Genomic DNA, 17,460 nt, shown 5'->3' on the forward strand with positions numbered 1-17,460 from the left:
CTCTGCATTGTGTTGCTATTAAAGGAGCTTCTTCAATCCTTGCAGCCCTAGTGATCCCTGTGTCAGCTCCTGTGGAGGCTTATCCAGATTGATACTTCTCTGACCTGCTGGACCACCTTCTCACCACATGAGGGCGTAGGATTTCCACCTTTCCCAGCTATTTCCCTGACCAGACCTGAAAAGAGAGGGGAGTCTTCAGGATATATATATATACACATGCGTATTACTTATACGCTTTCTGGTTAGTGTGAATTTCTACCATTTGCACTGGGAATCACGGAGCACTGTTTTCACCGGACTGTGTTTATCAATACGTCTCTCTAAGAGCGCTGCATTTTGTTTATACATCATAAATACCTACAGTTGTTTTCAAAATAATAGCAGTGTGTTGAAAAAAGTGAATAAAGCTCAAAATCCTTCTAATAGCTTTTATTTCCATACACACAAATGTATTGGGAACACTACACATTCTATTCCAAATCAAAACATGACGAAAAATATATCAAATTTGTGTTGTTCCTCTAAAAAAATTGAAGAAAAGTGAATATTAGACTGTTCAAAAAAATAGCAGTGTTTGTATTCTTCTTTACAAACTCAAACGTTCACTATATAAACTGAAAAATGTTTGAAGATTTTGCTTTCCTTTGAATCACTTAATTAATATTTAGTTGTATAAGCACTGTTTCTGAGAACTGCTGTACATCTGTGTTGCATGGAGTCAACCAACTTCTGGCACCTGTGAACAGGTATTCCAACCCAGGATGATTGGACTACATTCCACAGTTCTTCTCTATTTCTTGGTTTTGCCTCAGAAACTGCATTTTTGATGTCACCCCACAAGTTTTCTATTGGATTAAGATCCGGGGATTGGGCTTGCCACTCCATAACATCAATCTTGTTGGTGTAGAACCAAGATGTTGCACATTTACTGGTGTGTTTGGGGTCGTTGTCTTGTTGGAACACCAATTTCAAGGACATTTCCTCTTCAGCATAAGGCAGCATGACCTCTTCAAGTATTCTGATGTATTCAAACTGATCCATGATCCCTGGTATGTGATAAATAGGCCCAACACCGTAGTATGAGAAACATCCCCATATCATGATGCTTGCGCAACCATGCTTCACTGTCTTCACAGTGTACAGTGGCTTGAATTCAGTGTTTGGGGGTCGTCTGACAAACTGTCTCCGGCCACTAGACCCAAAAAGAACAATCTTACTTTCATCAGTCCACAAAATGTTGCGCCATTTCTCTTTAGGCCAGTCAATGTGCTCTTTGGCAAATTGTAACCTCTTCAGCACATGTCTTTTTTTCAACAGTGGGACTTTGCGGGGGCTTCTTGCAGATAGCTTGGCTTCACATAGGCGTCTTCTAATTGTAACAGTACTCACAGGTAACTTTACACCTTCTTTGATCTTCCTGGAGCTGATTGTTGGCTGAGTCCTTGCCATTTTGGCTATTCTTCTATCCATTCAAATGGTAGTTTTTTGCTTTCTTCCACATCTTTCAGGTTTTGGTTGCCATTTTAAAGCATTTGCGATCATTTTAGCTGAGCAGCCTATCATTTTCTGCACTTCTTTATATGTTTTCCCCTCTCCAATCACTTTTTAATTAAGGTGCGCTGTTCTTCTGAACAATGTCTGGAACGACCCATTTTCCTCAGAATTTCAGAGAGAAATGCACTGTAACCAGCATGTACAACATTTGCTGCTTTCCTTCCTTAAATAAGGGCAATTATTGCCACCTGTTTTTCAAAGAATGAATGACCTCACTAATAAAACTCCACACTGCTAATATTTTGAACATGCCCCTTTCAATTAGTGATTCAATTACACAGAATCAGCAGCATGCATGTCATGACTGTTGGGTCTATTGGATTTCTATTACTCTACTACACCTGCTAGTAAATTATTTTCCATGTAGAAATATCATTTCTACCAAAAACAGTGAGTGATCAGGTTAGTGATGTCTGACTGCTATTATAGTGAACACAACTGTATTTCCCCCCTTTTATAAGTGATCACATAACCTCTGTTCTCAAATGCTAGGGGAAGAGAAACAGCAACATATTGATTTTTCCAGTGAATGATTGTGTGGGGGTGGGGTCGGGGGGGGGGGGGTATGTCAGCAGAAGTCAGATCATTGGAGGAGAGCAGCCTGAGTTCCGGCACAGTCAGAAAATTGACCACGTTCGGCTTTCATGCCTAATGTGGACAGTTTTTAATATGATGTGATGACTGATGTGAATGTACAATAAATATATGTAAAGCGCTGTGTAAATTGACGGCGCTATATAAGTACCTGAAATAAATAAATAATAGGACAGCAGAGGGACTAGCAGGAACACCAGGTATTTCACACAAAGGAAGATACACAAAGAGAACAGGATATTTTTTCATAAAAGTACATGGTACAGCAGGCATATATCAGGAATATGAAATGTTGGGTTTACATATTCTTTAGGCTGGCCATACATGGATCAAAATTTGATTCCAATTTTGATTCATGTATAACCACTGTTGTTGAAGAGAAGTCAATCTACAGGTCAATTTCTCTTCATCCACTCTGTTGGAAAATTTCTGCATGATCAGTGTCGCAGGCAATTGACTGCAGCTTTGATGTGTATTCTGACAGCAGGGAAGTTTTCCCACTGCCAGAATATGAAGACACAGTGGAAGGATTCCCTCATCCACCTCTGTTTTTTGGATGTAGGAGTCGGGTCAGTTTTTTTTCATTCAGTCCTCTGGTGGAGCAAAAAAAACGGACTCATCTATGGCCTTAGTAATTTGTAATTGAAAAGGTTAAACAGTTTATCTGATATCCAGTTTTATTAATAATTTGACAACATGTTAGCACTGTTGCTTATAACTCTATAACTCTTTCTACATAGGTTAAAAGAGTTTTTTTATTTAACCTCCTTGGCGGTATTCCCGAGTGTAGCTCGGGGTAAAATTTGAGTACCAAGAGCGGTAACCCCGAGCTACACTCGGGCTTACCATGCGGCGTTGCTCAGGGAGTCCCTGCAGCACTTACCTTGTCCTTCGCTCCCGCGATGTGTCCCCTGCAGCGTCTCCGGCCATCTCCTCCGGCCGATGCCGGCATCCGGCTTCCGTGTTCCGGTCCCTGTGATGTCGGGACTTACGGGCGCTGGAACCAGCGGCAAATTTGAAATTTTTAAAAAATTTTATTTTTTTTTAAATGATTATTATATAGTAAAACATTGCTGTTTCAATGCATTTCACGGATATTTTGTCCCTACTGCTTTGTCCTGTGCCCTGCCTGCATTTTGACTGTTCTTTCTGCCTGGAAACTTAGAAAAGTCCATGGTGTCCAAAAAAGCGTCCCTTTTTGTCAAAAGCGGTTGTAGACCAGCTAGAGAACAGCGATAGTAAATCAGAACCAATTGCAGAATTGAGTGATAATGATTTGTGGGGAAATTCGTCATCAGACACTGAAAACGATTTTGCTACTTTGCTTAGCGATGTGCGAATTTACCTCTGTATTTCAAATTTCAGTGTTTTTGGTTTGATTATATTATTGAATTAAATATATTATTCTATTATTATTTTTTATGATTATTTATTAAATTATAATTTATGAGTTCTTGTTTCAAGTTTTATCATATCCGGAATGTTTACTAGACTCTTGTTCTGACAGATTTCAGTGAGTTATTCCTAAAAATTACACCCTACAATAAAAAACTACATATTTCCATGCAAAAAAATGGTACCGCTTTCAGCACAAAAAAATCGGAAATAATCATACCACCAAGGAGGTTAAAAATAGGTTTTTATTTTAAGAGTTGAAAAACAATAAGTGAAATTTTTGGGATCAGAAAAGTATGCTACTTAGGACCATAATATATAGTGCATTCAGAAACTATTTAGACCCCCTTCACTTTTTTCAAATTTTTTATGTTGCAGCCTGATACCACAGTTATTAAAATTATTTTTTTTTCATATTAATCTACACTCAGCACTTCATAATGACAAAGCAAAAACAGAATTTTAGAAATGTCTGTGAATTTATTAAAAATAAAAAACCTGAAATATCACATTGGACAAAATATTGAGACCCTTTGCTAAAGCACTTGAAATCTTAGCTCAGGTACCTCCAGTTTCTTTTGATCATTGCTGAGAAGTTTCTACTCCTTGATTGGAGTCCACGTGTGGTAAATTAAATTGATTGGACACGATTTGGAAAGGTAGACACCTCCCTATAAAAGGCCTCACAGCTGACAATGCATACTGTATAAGAGCAAAAGCCATGAGGTCAAGGGAACTGCCTGCAGAGCTTAGAGACAATATTATTGCAAGACACACATCTGGGGAAGGCTACAAAAAATTTCTGCTGCACTGAAAGTTCCCAAGAGGACAGTGGCCTCCATAATACTCAAATGGAAAAAGTTTGACATAACCAGGACTCTTCCAAGAGCTGGTTGCCCAACCAAACTGAGAAATCGGGGGAGAAGGGCCTTAGAAAGAGAAGTGATAAAGAACCGGATGGTCACTCTGACTGAGCTCCAGAGATCCTGTGTGGAGATGAGACAAAGTTCCAAAAGGACAACCATCACTGTAGTCCTCTACCGATCTGGGCTACATGGCCTCTCCTCAGTGGCTCTCCTGGGCTACGGAAGCCTCTCCTCAGTGCAAAACACATGAAAGCTCGGTCTTTCATGTGTTTTGCACAGAGGAGAGGCTTCTGTCTAGCCCCTCTGCCATATAGCCCAGATAGGTGGAGGTCTGCAGGACTTCCATTTGAGAATTATGGAGTCCACTGTGCTCTTGGGAACCTTCAGTTCAGGATAATTTTTTTTTTGTAGCTTTCCCTAGATCTATGCCTTGCAATAATCCTGTCTCTGAGCTCTGCAGGCAGTTCCTTTGACCACATGGCTTTTGCTCTGATACATTATGTATTGTCAGCTGTGAGGCCTTTTATAGAGAGGTGTGTGCCTTTCCAAATCATGTCCAGTCAATTTAATCTACCACAGGTGGACTCCAATCAAGGTGTAGAAACATCTTGACAACGATCAAGAGAAACTGGAGGCACCTGAGCGAATATTTCAGGTGGTATTGCAAAGGGTTTGAATACTTTGTCCAATATGATATTTCATTTTTTTATTTTTAATGAATTCACAGACATTTCTAAAATTCTGTTTTCACTTTGTCACTATGGGATACTGAGTGTAGGTTAATGAGAAAAAAGATTAATTTAAACAACTGTAGCATAAGGCTGCAGCTCAACAAAAATGAAAAAAGTGAAGGGATTCTGAATGCACTAAGATTGAAAAAGTTCATAGTATATATACTGTATGTGTTCTGCAAGAAATGAATAATGTAGCAACGGATATCGTAGGCACTGAAAGGGCATCTACAGATGAATAAGGAGTCAGCTCAGAAGTGAAAGCGTTTTTAAGCGAGAACCATGCCAGCCATAACTTTGTTTCATGACTGGCAGCAGCCCCAAGAGAACTGGAACCCTCCCTGGAGAGGAAAGAACACTCTGGAAAGACCTCACAAACATTTATCACCCACCCAGCCACCTTCTGGATGCCTCCTTCCAAGGATTTGCTATGGCATGATAAATATTCATACTGGACATTTGACACTCTCTGCCCTGTATTCTGGAAGGTTCTCCTGGAAGCCAGTGGGAGATATCAAACACCCAACTAGGAAACCCTGACCAGACAAAAACAATAGATTACTTCCCCACTGACTACCGTGAAACTGAAAACTAAATTTAGCCTAGCAGCCTAATTAGAGGCATACATACATAAGGAATAGCTTCCTGCTAAAACCAACCAAATAATCAAGCACTTAAGTACTTGAGGGCACCCAAATACTAGTGCACGCAAATAAAGCACCCTCAAAAAGTAGCTCCTAAAGTTGGCAGCAGTGGTTACCTGGTCTTAACAGAGATCTTACCATGTCACAGTTGCACTTTACGTAGGGATACATGGCACAAATGCAATATCTGATACATTATTAATAGAACATTTTTCTATTAAAAAAAAAAGGAAGAACGTTATACAATTGTGATTGCCTATACAAACAGGGGTTGCTTTGTCAGGCATGAAATGATGAAATGTATTATTTGGATTGATTCGAACATGAAATGGCTTTATCCTTAGCAAGAAAGTTGCTGTTGGCATACTATAAAAGCTCTGTGTTATGCGTTCAATTCTTTGAAATGGTCCCATGTAACAATGCAGGGCTGTCCTGGAAAGCTCATACTCAAGCCATGTACTATTCCCTAGCTATAGAATAAGAGAAAATGGAGGGTGAGAGCTATTAAAAATGTTTAAAAAAAAGGATTTAAAATTACCAGAGGTTCCCTAAATTTCCCCAAGCAAAAATGTAAATATTAAAATCTTTCATTTATAATAATGCATGTACAGTAATTTTTGTACTTCAGTCCAACTGATTGCTGAATGTAATCTCCTTAGTTTAAATGCACTGGCATTATTAAAATGCTTACTAATGACAGTAGTAGTAGACTCTATTTCAAAGTGACAGCATTAAGACCTGTTATTTCCACATAGTCAGCAATCAGACACAACCTTTTTAAATTTCAGCTGACATTTTCTAAGACAGGTTTGAGTCTAATAGGTTGCTATGTGGAAACAACAATTAGTGACAGTGATATCACTATTATAGGCTCCTGCCTTCTTTTCAGGCCAAACACTTGCCATTTTTTTAACCCATTGAAAGGGTCTCCATCCATTTTCACACCAATCTGCCAACCACATTTTTTAGCTGCTTACTGGGTTTGAGTTTCAAGCATATGGTAATCCAAGAACAGTAGCTGCAATTGTTTTTTTCCTTTCTTATTTTCATCCACTGATCCTTCCAGTAACACATTTCCCGTTATAATATTCACTCACTATCTATAGAGGAGCAAGGTTATCACCCTAACACAGGAGTTGCTAGGGTTGAAAAACACCTCCCTCTCCTAAACTCTAAAATTAGGGGGAAGGTGTTTTGTAGTCTACAGAAAGAACATGGCAAGGCTGATATGAAATAAAGCTCCATAGGACATCACCATAGTTGCTGATGTTTCAAAAACATTTCCAGGACCCCTAATTTTTATGTGCATCCAGTAAGCCATTGTAGGCAAAGAATGAGCTTTAAATAAGGGAGAGCATTCATTTACAATGGACATGGTTCTACAGGAGGCATATTGTTACCCCATTGTACTGTGTATAGAAGAAAATGCATCATAATAAGTACAGAAACACAGCCGAGAAGGTATTGATTATTAGTAAAACTATTTATGGATTTGTTTAGCTAGGTAAAATTTTCATTCTGTACAGGATATTTAAAGTACAATGGTACAGAATACAATGATAAACACCAATTATACTGCAAACACATTTGTCATGAAATATTTAGACAACATCATTTGACACTGACCTTTTTGCTGAGTGCAGTGAAACCTGACTGCTGATGAGTTGAAGGTTTTTATAGATTGCAAAAATTCTGTGTATTACAAAGATTTACAAAGCTTTTGTTGAAAGTGGAAAAAACCCTTATAAAGTATATGAACATTAAAACCAATCAGTAAACTTTTATATACATGGTTTACCACTTCCTAATATAGGGTGACACTCTGTAACTATACTTCTGCTATGTAACTTGGGCTTCCAATAGTGACCGTTTTGACACACGTTGTCACCATCAAAAAATCGGCTATGAGATATCTGCTATATCCTGATTGTGGATGGAACTCCCAGGGAAATATTACATTTGGCCCTATGGGGCACTGCTGCCCAATGTTTCTTCTTCTTCTTATAGGGAGATCCCTGGACATGGCCCAGGACAAAGCATTATTGAGACCTAGATAAAGGACCATCCCTGAAAATCTGGGACAGTTGCCATTTATGTTTGTATATTACATCTCATGGATTTAATTGTGTCAGAACATGTTTATTAAAGAGAAAATAAGAAATATAGCTTCCAAAAAGAAATAAAAAGCTACAATGCACTTGTCCAGAACTGAAAATGTCAGACATTAACAACTTCAGAGATTCAGGAACTGGACAACAAAAAATGGCATCATATGGCTGATAAAAACTACAAATTTACACATTTACACATAAAGTGCCCAGCAAAAAGAAGTTGCCAGAACATGTGTACAGTGTGATGGTCTATTCCGTCCTGTGGTATCATACACCTCATCAGCTTCCAGGAGTCTCTTTACATGCCGCTGCTACTGAGGATGTAGAACTTAGCTCTGTGCAAGCAAAAGAGTTAAGACATTACAATCTGATAGTACAATCTCTAAGATTATATGTGCTACCATCTGATTGTAGGATCCATAATAGAAAATATACCATCATACAGGGTGTATAGTTTTAATTTTTTTTATATTCATTAACAGATACAGCTCTCTCTTATGAATAATGATTGGGTTGTACTGCCACTTGCAGGAGTTGGACATATAGAGCTGCCCCCTGAGGAGCAGCAAGTTGTATTGGGTCCTCCTGTCCTGCACCAGTGATGACTCACCTTGTCAGTGACACTGGCACACCTAGAAATAGTTTGCAATGGGCTCTTTTAACTGGGAAATGTCCTGTAAATAGAAATTGGTAGGTTAAACAAATGCAGTGAACTTAAAAACAAGTTAAAATGACTGTACAGTTACAACCAACCTTACAGTATATAAAAGGAAAAAGGACTATCTGTAAACCAAAGGTCCTGCCTATTTCACTGGCCAGTAGGAATAAATAATGGTGAATCAGTCCTGCTGACCTTGATGGAATTCCCAGCTGAATACAATGATGGTCAACAGGCCTCTTACCACAAATAGGAATAGTCCTCAGTCACTCATAGTCCAGAAAAGGAACTCCCTCTCAAGCCAGTAAATGATGATATAGGTGGCCTCCTCCCAGTAGTTCTGCATCTCTTGATGCAGCAGTCTTAGTGAGTAGTACTGTAGACCCACTGCTAGTGACAGTATTAACTCATAAGCTTCTGCTCCTGCTTAAACTCTGTTCACCTGATTACTCTGACCTCAGCCTGTTTACTGGATTTGCCTTTGTCTATTGTTCCTGTACTGCTTTGCCTGGCTGTTACTGACCTTGACCTGCCTCCTGGACTTGCTCTGCCTGCCAATTCGGTTCCTCGCTGCCTGGTCACTACTGACTGCTGAATGCTGCCTGTCTCCTGGTCCTGCTTCATCCTCTGCTCTGGTGCCAAGATGTTCCTGTATCCCATTCCAAAGACTGCAAATACCAGCTCTACCCACCTACAGAGTGGACACCACCAACCAGCTACCCCGACACTCGTGCCACTTTTTGCCCTCACACCTCTGTCTCCACCTTCAGGAGTGTCTGGCAGGAGGTGCAAGAGAGGCCTCCATAACATTCCAGTCTTCACTAGGTATGTGATACAGTAACAGCAATCATGTGGCTCTGAGCTCTCTTCAGCACCAGAACTAAGCCCACAGTCTCTCTCTCAGCAGCAGCAGACAGTATCTCTAGGCATAGAAGCAGGTAACACACTCTGTAGCAGAAGAAAAGATGAGTAGGGAAAAAAATGTCAGTGGCCTCCACCTGTTTTGGGGGTTATCTCATTGTTGCCCATCTAGTGTTCCTGTTAATTTAATTAACACCAAAGCAGCTAAAACTGATTAACAACCCCCTCTGCTACTTAACTGACCAGATCAATATCCCAGGAGTTTAATTGACTTGATGCTATACTCTGAAAAGTGTTTTTATTTTTATTTTTTTGAGCAGTGTATGTATAACCCTGTGTATGTGAGGGTAGGAACAAGAATCTCTATGGACTATTTGGATGACATGTCATTGCTACCATTAGCAGGAAGTAGGAATAACAATTCGGACACTTGACATGCATATTATTGCGCAAGTCATATCAGTGTGATATAGGTATATTAAGTGACAGCAAGAGAAAGAGCTCAGGCTAAATATTCTCTTTTTTTTATTCTCAGTGAGAGATATCCTTAACAGGCAAAGGCCATTAGTCTGAAACCAAATTGCTTGAACACAAATACATCTTTTTGGCACTCAGTCGGGGTCATTTACTAAAACTGCATGGTGCAAAATCTGATGCAGCACTGCATAGGAACCAATCAGCTTCCAGGTTTTATTGTCAACACTTAATTGAACAAGCGGACATTAGAAGCTGATTGGCTACCATGCACTGCTGCTCTAGATTCTGAGTGCACCAGTTTTAGTAAATCTCCCCCAGTGTTTGCCCCTTTAATAGGGTACATGTCACACATTGCTAAAGTGTATCCAAAGACAAACCATATTTTTTAAAAGTTCAGATAGCACATAAGTTATTTGGAACCTCTGTCTGTTTATTTCTGTCCCCACTAGGGAGATTTACAATCTCTTTTTGTCTTGATGGACCAGTGTTACCAGCTAGAAAGTGTCATTAGATCAAGAAGTTAGTAGAAATCTGGCATTGTGAATAGCTCATCCAGTAATACTGGACATACACGGTTAGAAAATCAGCTGAAAAAGCATTCAATATCCTCAATCATTCGACTTTCAAAACATTAGTTGGCCAATTTTGATTATCAAAAAGCAGTTTTATGGCAAAAAAAATTAATGGACATGTTGGAATTTTTGAGCTAAACAATCGATTTTTTAAACATTAGTAGTGGAATCGAAAACAGTTTGAAAAAATCTACAGTGCATGCACATGTTAAAATGTAACATGCGCATGCACTGTAGGTTGTTCTGTGCAAAATCACTACACAGAGCAGATAAGTATGACATTTGTTATTTAAAAAAAAAAAAATGAACCTTTAGTATCGCTTTAAGGTAAAAAATCTTTAATGTGCAGTTTCCCCTTCACCCCCTCCAAATACTTACCTGAGCGCAATGTTGATCCAGTGCAGCATCGCTCCTCACTGCATCAGACACAGCAACCAAAAGAAAGATCTTTTGTTTAAATACATTTGGCGATTGGGAGGGTTCCCAAAGGTCTTGAAATCTTTATATAATTTCTACTAACCGATTTAAAATGTAGCATTTATGTTGTTAATGGTCGATAATATTTTGACAGAATGATGATGGCATTATTGCATGCACATTCAACAGATCTTTATAAATCCGACCAAACAATTCTCTAATTATGTATGGCCAGCATTACAGATAAGCAAGGATTTCCTTCACTTTGTAAAGTTTTTTTTTTCTGTTGTGTCTTTTGGACAAGAAATAAGACAAGAACACAGAAAAATAAATGTTGTCTAAACATTATGGTGACCAGGGCAGAATGTGTCAACGCCAGAATGCGCATTTCAGAGGCTGCTTGTAGTACAACTCAGAAGTTCACATGAAAGGGTGCGGGTGAGCTGAATAAAGGGTGCATTCACACCTGTGAATGCACCCACACTGTGATTAGTTGCAAGAACCCCAGCAGGGATTCTGTGATTAGCTGTGAGGGGCAGCCTCATTGAAAGCAATGGAAGGCTGTGGGCTCTACCAGCTAATTGTGGTCACTCATATGCAGTAATTTGTGCAGCAATCACATGCAAGCAATTGGCTTTGGACACAGATTGCTAACGGCCAATTAATCTGTCATCTTGAAAAGGAAAATTTCCTCACTGCCCAAGTTCATACATACAGTATGTGTATTATGACAATATACAGTAATGTTATAGTTAATATATATTTATGAGGACCGTATAGAGACCAATTGTTGTATACTTTTATTATCTGCCTTCAACAATTCTGCCATTGCAAACACTTTAAATAGTTCTGAAGTGGAGTAACAGCTGAGAGATTGCCCACAGGAACTTGTTGGGTTCATAAGATCTGATTATAGCTCCTAATCTATATTTATAAATGCACAGGGGGAGAACTGGGGAGTTTACTTTCATCCAAACAAGAATTTACAATGGCTTTTATGTACAGTATACTCTAGGAAGGGTTTACAGAGGATGCAAGAGTTGGGAAAAGAAGACAATAAGTAAGGAATTAAAAATTGACTATCACTTAATCAGTTCACAGTTGATACAATGGAGTGATTTACTAAAGACAAATAGGCCATTCAATTTGCAAGGGAATTTTCACTTATCTTAGTAAATATTGTGAAAAGGTACTTTGCAAAGAATATCAAATCATGTGCAAGTGAGAATAATAAAAACAGTGTTTTGCTTGCACATAATTGGATGATGGAAGTCAGCAGTGCTTTACCTTCTTCATTAAGCTAAGGGAAAATTCCCTTGCAAAGTGAACATTTCCTTGCACAATGAACTGCCTATTTGCCTTTAGTAAATTAAACTCTATTTGCCATCAGCTTTGGTCCTAAACTACTCTGCAGATAAAAGTTTTTTATGGGTATAATGATTAATGCTTTAAGTGGATACCAGCATCCCTCATATATCACATACATACATAAGGTATGACCACCACTGTGGGACTTTATAGGTACCAATATAAATCATGCCTAATATCAACAGTAAAAACATATATAAATGTGTTAATTTACAAATATTCATGTTAAAATAACTTTATTACTGATGCTTACAACAATACAAGTTCATGCATAGATATACAACTTCACAAAAATAGGTTGCGCTTAAATACATACAAAAGTGTAACAACAAATGTGACAAAACAATAAGAAACAATATTATAAATCACAGTAAAATCCAGTAAAAACAAAAAAGTCCAAAAGTTCAAATAATCAATAATGTCCAAAATAATTAATCACCAAGTGAATCCACCACCAAAAATGGTTAAATAGAGCTCCCCAGAGTAATATGCTGATTGTTAAACAAACCAACATATAGCACTTGTTACTCTGGGAGCAATGAGTAATATGGTGACAGCAACACTGAAGAAATGGGGGATGAACTCCAACGGATGATGTGCTGCAAAGCTGAAAATCCACTCCAAAGGTGATTTAGTATCCAAACTGAGAGATGATCAGACCGTCACTCGAAAGAAAAAAGTGAACAATCATGGTGCAGTATGTTTAAAAAACATCAAACTTTAATGAAGAAATGCACTTACAAGCAAGGTGTCCAGACTGACACCAGTATAAAAAGCGTGTGTAATGAATACAAGCGACTCAGACCCAGCTAAACATGCACATGCAACGTGCAAGCAGACCAGGCGCGTTCTGAACGTCACATCCAAAGGCACCGCCCTAAGCTTTTCGTCATCGACGTCCTCATATGCGTTCCGTGAGGACATTGATGGGTTATTTTCACCAAAGATATGTAGTAGAATACATCTTGGCCTAAATTTATGAAGAACAATTATTTATTTGCAAACTTTTATAACAGAAACAAAGAAAAAAGTGTGTTTTTTTCAAAATTTTTGGCCTTTTTTTGTTAATTTAGCAAAAAATAAAAACCCCAGCGGTGATTAAATACCACCAAAAGAAAGCTCTAGTTGTGTGAAGAAAATGATAAAATTTTAGTTTGGGTACAATGTTGTATGACCACGCAATTGTCATTCAAATTTGAGAGCGCTGAAACCTGAAAACTGGCCTGGGCAGGAAGGTGTAAAATTGCCCGGTATTGAATTGGTTAACAATCAGCATATTACTTTGGTGAGTTCTATTTAACCATTTTTGGTGGTGGATTTACTTGGTGATTAATTATTTTGGACATTATTGATTTTTTGAACTTTTGGACTTTTTTGTTTTTACTGGATTTTACTTTGATTTATAATATTGTTTCTTATTGTTTTGTCACATTTTTTGTTACACTTTCGTATGTATTTAAGCGCAACCTATTTTTTTGAAGTTTTGCATATCCTATAAGTTTATAGGCTAGGTTCTGCAGCTTACTGTTGTCTTATACAATTTCCGTGGCGCTGGTTCTTTATTTATATACATAGATATACAACTGCTCCCTCCTAGTCTCTTGCACCCATTTGTAAAACTGATACTGTCCAATACAACACATATACAGTAATTACAGCAATAATACATTAAATTCAGTACAACAGAAATACCATAGAGAGATGATATAATCCTTTCTCTATGCTTTTCTCAGACCCATAGTCTGCTTCTTCAGAAAACAGGGATGGTAGGATCTAGTATATATGGCATCTCATTTATGGATATATAACACATCCAGTTAAAGGTTTGCCTTCCAAGACATTTAACATAGTTCTTAATGAACTCTAGCAATCAAATTCGAGGTATGGACCTTATAATTGGGTTTTTAAACATATAAAATGTTAGGTATAAAAACATTCTCTCTTTTTTCATCCTAAAAAAATATATTTTTACATTTTTTGCATTTATAAAAACAAAGAGAAGGCAACTCTTCAATATTCGTACAAAGAATATCTTATTGTAGGAAGTTCTTCCAGCTTGGTGGCCACATTGTTTATATCCACATATTTATAGAACACTTGTTAACCATTTTCAAAGCAACATTCACACTACTTTAGGGTCATTAGACTTAGTAAGTCATTAGATTTACTTTTAGATTGGTGTCTGCTCCAGGATAGGTTTTACTAGAAATTGCATGATAAGGATATTTACTATGTATCCTTTGAAGACCTTGATTGAGTACAATATGAGCGCCCTAGTGGTCTTCCAATTAACTATCAGTTCTTATGATTTGATCAAGTAACATTTTGTTTGCTATTTAGATCAGCAGTACAAAGATGAATATGAGTTGTATGCAGACATTTATTATGATTTTAAACATTTTACATAGAGATTTTTATATATAAAGTTTTTTTTAATATATTTATTAAGAGCTTGGGTCAATGTTCTCACGCATCTGGAAGTCCAAACACACAGTGGTGTCCCTAAGGGACATATCAGAGGACACATGTCGGCCTGGCTCCTTACTGCTTTATATATTATCACCTGAATCTTTGGGGGGTTCCTTATCTAGGATTTGGCCAGCCAAAGTGGCCCCTTTCTCTGTGGACAGCACTGCTCTCTCCTGGCCAAAACCAACAACAGGAAACAATAGCTAATGAGGTAGGTTTTTGACCTGCCTGATCGATTGTTTCTCCACAAAGTTGGCAACAAAAAGGCATGGATGGGATTCATAGGCTTGAGATTGCTGCCCAATCCATCCCAAAATCAGGAGACAGTAATTTCATGTGCATGCATAGCATATACTGAAAAAGGATTAAAGGATTTACCCCCCTTCCTGACCAGGCCATCTTTTGTGATACAGCGCTGCGTTACTTTAGCTTACAATTGCGCAGTCAAGCAACACTGCACCCAAATGAAATTTATGTCCTGTTTTTCCCACAAATGGAGCTTTCTTTCGGTGGTATTTGATCGCCTTTGCATTTTTATTATTTGCGCTATAAACAAAAAAAGACTGACAATTTTGAAAAAATAAATATATTTTTGACGTTTTGCTATAAAACATATCCAGTAAAAAAAATTAAAAAATCAAATTTCATCATAAATTTAGGCCAATATGTATTCTGCTACACGTCTTTGCTAGAAAAAAATCCCAATACATGTAAACTAATTGATTTACATGAAAGTTATAGCGTCTACAAATGGCGGTATATATATCATTTTTTTTACACTAGTAATGGCGGCGATCAGCGACTGACATTCCAGTGACACTAATAAAGTGATCAGTGCTAATAAAAAGTATTGACACTGTACTAATGACACTGGGCAGGAAGAGGTTAACATCTGGGGCGATCAAAGGGTTAACTGTGTGCTGGGTGTGTTTCATATTATGTGCTGTGTGTGTTTTACTGTGTAAGCATGCTGCTTTGTATTGCTCTGCTATGCTATGCAGAGCAATACAAAGCAGCATGCTGGTGCTGACAGGAGAAAGATCTGTATTGTTTACATACAGACCTCTCCCCTGTCAGTGTTCCTCGGCGATCGCAGGGTGTCAACTAGGAGTTTGTGATCAACAGCTGTAACTGCCAATGGCGGCGTGGGTAGGGTGGTGTGCGTGCGCCCCCTATCCAGAAATACAGAATCACATATATATAAGTGATTTCGTGCAGCCCTGCCACCCTGTAGCAGTAGTTCTGCTATGGGGTGGTTGGGAAGCTGTTAAAACATTAGTTAACCCGTGAAATGTTTTTGCATTTATAGTTATATTTGTGATTTTTCACATTTTACGATGTTGAGTTATATAATATTTTATAAATGCCTACAGATAATAGTTAATATGACATACAAACAAGACAAATGTTGTATATGGTACTGATATATCTACCGTTCATTAAATAGAGGCATTTAAGTGTTAAGATAGCCCATCCATTTTTAAACTCAGAACAAATGACCTATCTACTTTTTGATATACTCTCATCAGCCACTTTATTGAATACACCTTGCTAGTACCAGGTTGGACCCCCTTTTGCCTTCAGAACTGCCTTCATTCTTTCGGACATAGATTCAGCAAGGTGTTGGAAATATTCCTCCGAAATTTTGGTCCATATTGGCATGAGTTGCTGTTGCCTTTCTATCATCTCGAACCAGTCTGCCCATTCTCCTCTGAAATCAACAAGGCATTTTCATCCACATAACTGCCACTCGCTCTAAATGTTCTCTGTTTTCGGAGAATTCTCCGTTAACCCTAGAGATGGTTGTGTGTGAAAATCCCAGTAGATCAGTAGTTTTTGAAATACCCAGACCAGCCCGTCTGGCACCAACAACCATGCCACATTAAAAGTCACTTAAATTCCCTTTCTTTCCCATTCTGATGCTTGGTATGAACTTCGCCAAGTCATCTTCACCATGTCTAGGTGCCTAAATGCATTGAGTTGCTGCCATGTGATTGTCTGATTACCAAACAATTGAACAGGTATACCTAATAAAGTGGCCAGTGAGTTTATGTGTGCATTTAGTAAACACAATTGAGTGCTGTCTGTGATTCTTTTTTTATTTGCACTAACATACATTTTCGGCATTTTCAGCTTTCAGCATATGTCCCCTTCTTCAAGGTCCAAGCAATACTAAGACACAAAGTTTTAGCAGAATTTTAAAAAAACAAAAACACAAAACCGCTAAAGCTTGTCCTGAAAAATTGTATGTTTGTGCAAATTTAAAAAATAATCATGGATAGTACTCAAATTGTTTCGGTCACAAGTGTTCTAATACTAGCACCAATATCAACCCATCCCTGCAGGCCAGGGTGCTACCGGTAACCTTGGATTCTGAACTATCCTTTCAGGCCCACATTCAATCTCTGTCCAAATCATGCCATCTCAACCTCTGCAACATCTCCAGAATATGCCCCTTTTTAACCTATGATACCACAAAGCTCCTAATTCACTCCCTGGTAATCTCTCAACTCAACTACTGCAACTCCCTCCTCATTGGCTTACCTTCGGAGCGGACTGACCATTTGGAATCTGAAAAATCCCGGCCCAAAGGCCCGGGGTCAGTAGGGGGCCCCATGAGATGCCCCTGGTACCTTTTTCATAGGCTTTTTTGAGTTTGGGCAAGGACACAGGGGCCCCATGATCCCCTATTGACCGGGGGCCCCATGAGTTGTCAGTCCGCCCCTGCTTACCTTTGCATAGG

This window comes from Staurois parvus, unplaced genomic scaffold, assembly GCF_062004578.1.
Source record: "Staurois parvus isolate SC_StPar_1 unplaced genomic scaffold, SC_StPar_1.0 ptg000090l, whole genome shotgun sequence".
Taxonomy (NCBI): domain Eukaryota; kingdom Metazoa; phylum Chordata; class Amphibia; order Anura; family Ranidae; genus Staurois; species Staurois parvus.